This window comes from Hippopotamus amphibius, chromosome 1 (genome assembly GCF_030028045.1).
Source record: "Hippopotamus amphibius kiboko isolate mHipAmp2 chromosome 1, mHipAmp2.hap2, whole genome shotgun sequence".
Taxonomy (NCBI): Eukaryota; Metazoa; Chordata; class Mammalia; order Artiodactyla; family Hippopotamidae; genus Hippopotamus; species Hippopotamus amphibius.
The window spans coordinates 28,902,018-28,909,838 of record NC_080186.1 but is presented as its reverse complement, the minus strand read 5'-3'; positions in this window follow the sequence as shown (position 1 = coordinate 28,909,838).

Sequence of the window (7,821 nt, the reverse complement as noted above, 5' to 3'; positions counted from 1 at the left end):
CCACTGCACTATCACAAACCTGAGCTTTACTGTCTGCTCCGAACACGTCCTGGGGCCTTAGAGGTGGGCCACAGGCTTCTGAGAAGCAGCCTCCTCCCTCTCCTATCCCAGAGCCATGCTGATGATCTCAAACCTATCTGTTCTCTCAGTGAATAAACAAGATACAGATCTCTGGTAAGGCAGCCTGGTGATGAGGCAATCTTTGAGTTTCATGTCTCTAGACTTGCACAAATGTTGAGAAAAACAAGTTTATTTGCATGGTGGTTCAGGGCACCCAGAGAAAGCAGGGGAGTCGGGAGACAGCAAAGGAAAAAGAAGACGAGGGTTACTCTGGCAAGAATGTGGACTGAGTACTGACAAGGCATCATTGTTCATTTAAAACCAGGCCATGGCGGACTTCCCTGGTGGCGCAGTGGTTAAGAACCTGCCTACCAATGCAGGGGACACAGGTTTGAGCCCTGGTCCAGGAAGATCCCACATGCCATGGAACAACTAAGCCCGCAAGCAACTACTGAGCCCGTGTGCTGCAACTATGGTGCCCGCGCACCTATAGCCCATGCTCTGCAACAAAAGAAGCCACCTCAATGAGAAGCCCATGCACCGCAACAAAGAATAACCCCTGCTCGCTGCAACTAGAGAAAGCCTGTGCGCAGAAACAAAGACCCAATGCAGCCAAAAATAATAATAATAATAAATAAAATAAAATAAAACAAAACAAAACCAGGATATGGGGTCTGAGGGTATCACACAACAGTGCCCAGTGCACTCCGAGGGAAGGCACTCCATGGTCCCCATCCCTGCCCCAAATTCACCATGGGGTCTTAGGCAGTTACCCTAACCGAGCCTCAGTTCCCTCATCTGTGAGAAAGGAAAAGAACTAGTTCGTTGACTCAAAGCCAGCTTGCCCTAGCTAAGTTGTTGAGTTTACAGAGTCGTAGGCCCTGCCCCAAAAGGGTCTGAGAATTGGAATTTTACCCATGCTGCCCCCTACTCCATGCTTTGGGGGTATATCTGCTCTCTTTCAGCAATTCTGTGACTTACTTCTCAACTAAGTTTTAAACTGTCCCACTCCTGTTCTTATCATAGTGTAGGAAGGCCCTCTAGATCATGCAAGGCAAAGCTCTAGAAAAAGCCTGCTGAACAAAAGTACTTTAATGGCTCCCAGAAGAAAGATGTAATAAAAATTGAGAGTGAAGGGGGAAGAAAAAAGGGGAGAAATGTATTTAGTCCTCAGTTCTAGGATGAAAGTAATCCCATGAAGTCCACATAAGTACGTAACAATTTTAAAAGATAAACTCACTTTTTCCCTTAGATCCAGATCCTGGCAGGTAAGAAAAGATTCGAGCATCGTAACCAGATCCTGCAGATCCCTGAGTCTGAACAGAATCAGATTCCCTCATCCTCTTCCACCTGTTTTGTCACTCTGGTTTACATCCATGGAGACCAACTCAAGCCACAGGAAACCATAGAAAGGCAAATGCAAATTTTAAATATATATATTTTTTCCCATAGTACCTAATCATAAAGACCTAAATTAAAATCCCAAAACTAATACACCACTTACCTACCACATCCTCCCTTTAAACTATGCCCTGGAAGACTCCTCTTCAGCTCCCAAATTCCTGGACAGCTGGCAGCAGAGGCAGTGAAAAGTGTTTTCAAGGGACTGGGCTGGAGAACCCTCTTCACAGTTGAGTCTTCCCTGCCCAGCTTCATGATTCAATGTGAAGTAAATTCTCAGATCATAACCCACCTGTTTTCAAATGAGAATGCAAGATGCATTCCAAGGGCCAATGGAGATTATTCTGGATTATTTGATCACCTTAACGCCCCCACCGCCCCACATACGCACACACACACTACATTCTTTTCGTTTCTGACCAGTGGTTCCTCTGCTGACAAAAATAACATTACCTTCTCTGTTAGTTCCCAAAACCACAGGAAACCCCAGTTGCATGAGGTCTAGCGAGGCCACACCACTAGGTGTGGCCTTTTTTTTTTTTTTTTAATTTCATTATGAAAGTGAAGGACCTGCCAGGGTGGGTCATTAACACTAGTCCCGAGTCTTGGGAAAAAACTAAGAGGAAAAAAATAAAAGTGACTTTTTGAAAGTCACAGAGACAGCTGAAATTACAATAACGGAAGTTCTTTAAATTCACGTCTCTTACATAATTCATCCAAAACCACTGTCTATAAACATCATATATTGTTTCTCTTTATTTTGGGGTTCCTTGATGTACAAAATTGTAAAACGCACAAAGGATAAAATAAGTATTACAAAGAAAGCTTTATAGAGCTGGGGGCAGATCCTAGACGTGCACATTGGCTTCAGACCACTCCACCCGCCTTCTCTGTATAAAATTCCCCAGGGGCTGACTTTTTTTTCAGATGTTCAAGGGGAAGGCCAGGGATGCTTGCCTCGGGTTTTCTGGCTGTCCAGACGGCCTCTCAGCGTCCGTTACAACTGAGAAGATAACACCTGCGTCGGATGCCCTCCCTCACCTCTCCGCTCTACCTCAGCATATCTTTCATCTCTTTTATCCCTACCCAGCTCCCTTTCTGTGCCTCAGAAGTTCAGGAGCTCCTGGGTCCAACCCGCTCCCACGCAGCAGGGCCTCCGCCTCTCCAGGGCCGCCTCCGCTCGCTCACCAGCTCGCCAGGCTCCAGAGCCACCTGGCCTGCCTCCCTCCTGCTCCCCAGGGCTCCTGCCACAGTGCACAGGGCCCTTCTCAAGTCTCCAGGTCCTAGCTTTGCTTCTCGTTCTCCTTGGCCCTGCTCAAGACCCTTTTCTTCCTAAAACTCTCTCACTCTTTGGCCTTGGGGGCTCCAATCCTCCTAATTTCTTTTCTTCCCGCCCCCCGCTAGGCAAATCCCACATCCTGCTAATTTATGGCCACTCTTCCCCCTCCTCCCTCGGTGGCTTCTGATTGAGGCTCGCCCTCTGTGATACGGGCGTTAATGTAGCCATCTTTAAGTCTGTCAGAATGGCCAGGGCAATTGCTGAAGAATCTTCAATTCATCCCTGGTGTTCCCCACCCCCCATCCTGACTCTCACCTCCTCTCTCTCTCACACTCCATTTCTCACCCTCACCCCCGTGCTGACTGAATGTTTTATGTGCCCTGCAGTGCTGAGTCTGAATTCTTCTGCATATTGTTTTACATCCCTTTTTTTCAGAGAGACCATTCTTCCTTTTTTTTTTTGGTTAATATTTATTTATTTAGGTGGCACCAGGTCTTAGTTGCAGCATGTGGACTCTTAGTTGCAGCATGCATGCGGGATCTAGTTCCCCAAACCCAGGCCCCCTGCATTGGGAGTGCACAGTCTCACCCACTGGACCACCAGGGAAGTCTGGGAGAGGCCATTACTTTCAACCAGTACTGTTAGCTCACAAATCTGTGTATCCCCCCCTCACCTGGACTGCAGGCTCGCTTTCCCTGAGATGCACCACCACCCCATGCTTAAGTGTCTAACACTGACATCATTTTTATCTATTCAGGACATTTATTTCACTTTTTAAAGGCATGAAGAAACTTCTTAGATATAATACAAAATAAGACAGTTCTCCACAGAAAAGAACCAGAAGTGATGGGTTGAATTTACCCCAAACTTCCTAACAATGGAGTAGAACAGCTGGCACAGGAGTGAGTTGCTGGTCACTGAAGTCTCGTCTCGGGCAGTGGTTAGGGGGCCGTCTGCTGGGGGCTGGAGAGGAGATTCAGACCCTGGGTGGTAAGTTGGAACAGATGACTTGGGAAATACCCTCGCTCTCAGGATTCTGTGATCCTCTGACAACTGGATATGAAAACCACAACAGAGCTCATCTAAAGGGAACAGGGAAATTCAAGGCTCTTGAACTCAATTCAAGTGGGCCCTTGTCTGGGTTTGAGGTTGCAAAAAAAATTGAAACCAATTCTGGCTACTTAGGTGGAGAAGGAATCTACTGAAAGGGCTTCAGGTAACTCACAAGTTGTCAGGAAGACTGAAGGACCATGGGAAATGGCCTGGAACCAAGGAAGGGCAGGCAGCATAGGAAAGCACTCCAGCACCAGCAGCACCCCCGGGGATGAGGCACTGGATGACGCAGACACCAGGATGGAGCCTAAACAGCTCCTGCTGGTTTGTGTCGCTTGCTCCAGATTTAGAATCTGATAATGCCTGAGCTTATGTCATAAGCCCATGCCATAGCTGACAAGGATCAGAGATAATATCTGGCCTTTAAATCATCTGGAGTGGGAAGCAGAACCTCACCTCCCACTGAAATTCATAGAATGTCAGATTTCCCCAAATGGGAAAGAAGTTCATTGGCTGAGTAGCCAAAAAATGAGATACCCTCCACAGGCATGACCCCATCCCCACCCTCAAGCCCCTTATTCTTATCAATGGGCCACCACTTCTCTAGATACCCAGTGTTAAAAGTTAAATCATTTTATATATATATATATATATATATATATATATATATATATTTTTGGCTACGTTGAGACTTCGTTGCTGCACGGGCTCTAGTTGCAGAGAGCGGGAGCTACTCTTTGTGGGGGTATGCAGGCTTCTTATTATAGTGGCTTCTCTTGTTGCAGAGGACGGGCTCCAGGTGCACAGGCTTCAGTAGTTGCGGCACGTGGGCTCAGTAGTTGTGGCTCTCAGGCTCTACAGTGCAGGCTCAGTAGTTGCGGCGCTCGGGCTTAGTTGCTCCATTGCATGCGGGATCTTCCCAGCCCAGGGATCAAATCCGTGTCCCCTGCATTGGCAGGCGGACTCTTAACCCCTGCGCCACCAGGGAGGTTCCACCCCCAAGCATTCTGATCAGCTCTCTTCAGTCTTTAATGCTCATCCCTTCTTTCCATCCCACTGCCACCAATTCATTCAAATCTCCATCACCTTCTCACCGCATTCATAAAAGCAGTTCCTCCTGCAGTTGCCGTTTGTAGGGTGAAGCAGTTGGCCTTCTAGGGCCTTCTCCCTGCCTCAACACCCAAGAGATGATTGGAGAAGTAAGATTTAAGTAAATAACTATGGCGAACGTGCAGGCAACAAGCAAACATGTACCAAGCAATATGCTATTGGCATCACTCTCAATGGGGGTAATCAGGGAAGACTTCAGAAAGGTACAGCAGTGGAGCCAGCCTTTGAAGGAGAGATTGGACTTAACATCTATTGATAAACAAGAGAGGATCCCAGGCAGATGGAGCAGGATAGCAAAGGCAGAGATGAGAGTGCAGGGCTTGTCTGGGGGTTGCTGAGTCTGCCTAGAGAGGAGAGCAGTGGGTCTCCAATTGTAGTGTACATTGTTAGGTGTGCAGGTTCCCGGGCTCCACTCCTGATTCTGTAGGTGTGGGGTTGGGTGAAGCATTCCAGATAACAATAAGGCACTGGTTCCCAGACCACACTTTAAGAAACACTGGTTGGAGAATTTGGGTAGAGAACCTGAAGGAGATCCAGCTGGCAGGTAAGTTGGAATCAAATCAATGTCAGCACTGGAAAGTTTATCCTGCTAGTGAATTGATTTTTTTTCTTAGCAGGTAAATAAGACCATAACTGTACTTTCTTATTTTTTTAATTAATTAACTAATTAATGTATTGGCTGCATTGAATCCGCGTTGCTGCACACAGGCTTAGTTGCTCCACGGCATGTGGGATCCTCCTGGAGCAGGGATTGAACCCATGTCCCCTGCACTGGCAGGCGGATTCTCAACCACTGTGCCACCTAGGAAGTCTGCATAACTGTACTTTGAACCTGTTCGCAAAGGATCATGGGACACAAAGACCAGTAAGATGGCTTTTATAATGAATTAAATGAGAAAAAGAGGGTCTCAACTAGAATGGTGGCAGTCAGAATAAAAAGGCAAGTGAAGGGTTGGGAGACAAATTCCACAGAATTTGCAGAGCTCAGTGACTGTGACAGGTGTGGACAGATATGGAAGTGATAGAAGTTGTCAAGCTTATTCAAGGTGCCCAACTTGGGTAGTTGAAAAGTGGTGGTAGCAACCACAGAAACAGAAAACTTCAGAGCAGCAATTCATCAGGGAAGGACTTGATGAACTTGTCCTATAGACATGCTGAGTTTCAAGTACCAGTGATACATGGGAATAAGCAAGACAGCTGGGAAATGGAGGTCTTCTGTGGAGCATTCTGGGCTGGAAATGTAGACAAGAAACTCTGTACATAGTAGCAGGTGGCAAGGAGATACTTGACCAAGTAGAGAGATGGGTCCGGAATACAGCCCCAGAAAAAGCTCACATGTTTAGGGAGCAGAATGAAGTGGGGTTAAAAAAAGAGAGGTGGAGAAGAAACAATCTGAGAAATGGGTAAAACTAAGGGATACAAAGCCCCAGGGGGGAAAAATACCAAGGAGAAGGATGGTCGATACCGTCAAGCACTGAGAAGGATCATGGAAGTGAGGACTAAGAAAGAGCTGGAGGTTCTCTTAAGAACAAGGAGATCATTAGTAACCTTTTCCAGAGAAGTTAGTGGGAGTAGAATTCAAAATACTCTTGAGAAGAAGCCAGATTGCAGCGAATTGAGTGAGTAGGTGAAAGCCCTCAGAACAGAGCAGTAGTTCTCAAACTTTGTCTCAGGATCCTTTTGTACGCAAAAATTATTGAAAACCCCCAAAAGTGTTTGTTTATGTGGGGGATATATATATATGGTAATCATATATATGAAAATGAAATAAATTTTAATATTAATTCCCTTTTAAATAACAATAGTAGACACATTAACATATTTTTATTTTAAAATAACCATAGGGCTTCCTAGGTGGCGCAGTGGTTAAGAATCCGCCTGCCAATGCAGAGGTCACGGGTTCGATCCCAGCTCCAGGAAGATCCCACATGCCGCGGAGCAACTAAGCCCGTGTGCCCAAAAAAAAAAAAAATAAAATAAAATAACTATATTTTCCAAAAGAAAAAATGTGGTGAGAAGAGTGACACTGCTTTATATTTTTGCATATCTCTTTAATGTCTTTCATAGTAGAAGACAGTTGGATTCTCATATCTGCTTCTGCATTCGTCCCATTGTGCTGTGTTGTTTTGGTTGAAGTACATGAAGAAAATCCAGTCTCACACAGAAATGAGATTGGAAAAGGGACTCCAAATGGAGAACCACTGATATAGAGGCCTCTCCTGAGAAGTTCAACTGTGGAAGGTAGGAAAACAAGAGCAGCTTGCATGGAGGAGAAAGACAATTTATGCTTTTAGGATAAGAAGAGACCAGCTGTGATGACTGGTAGAAAGGGAAGGTTCCTGGGGGAGATGGAAACCAGTGAATGAGAGAATAAAGGAATGACACAAGCCTAACTCTTATTGACCTTCTCCTGTGTGCCAGGTGCCTTCACACATTAATGAAGGTCACTTAAACCTTAAAACAATTCTCTGAGCTAGACATTATGTTTTGTTTTTTCCTGATGAAATTGAGGCTGAAGGAAGATAAGCAGCTTTTCCAAGGCTATACAGAATAATCTTTTAAAATGTAAATTAGGGGGACTTCCCTGGTGGCACATCAGAAAAGGCATTCCCAGATTCTCTGGTGGTACAGTGGTTAAGAATCCACCTGCCAATGCAGGGGACACGGGTTCGAGCCGCAGAACAACTAAGCCTATGTGCCACAACTACTGAGCCCATGTGCCTAGAGCCCGAGCTCCACAACAAGAGAAGCCACCATAGTCAGAAGCCCGCGCATCACATCGAAGAAAAACCCTGCTCTATGCAACTAGAGAAAGCAAGAAAGCCTGGGCGCAGCAACGAAGACCCAACACAGCCAGTAAATAAATAAATGTATTTTTAAAAATAAATAAATAAATGAAATGTAAATTAGATCCTGTC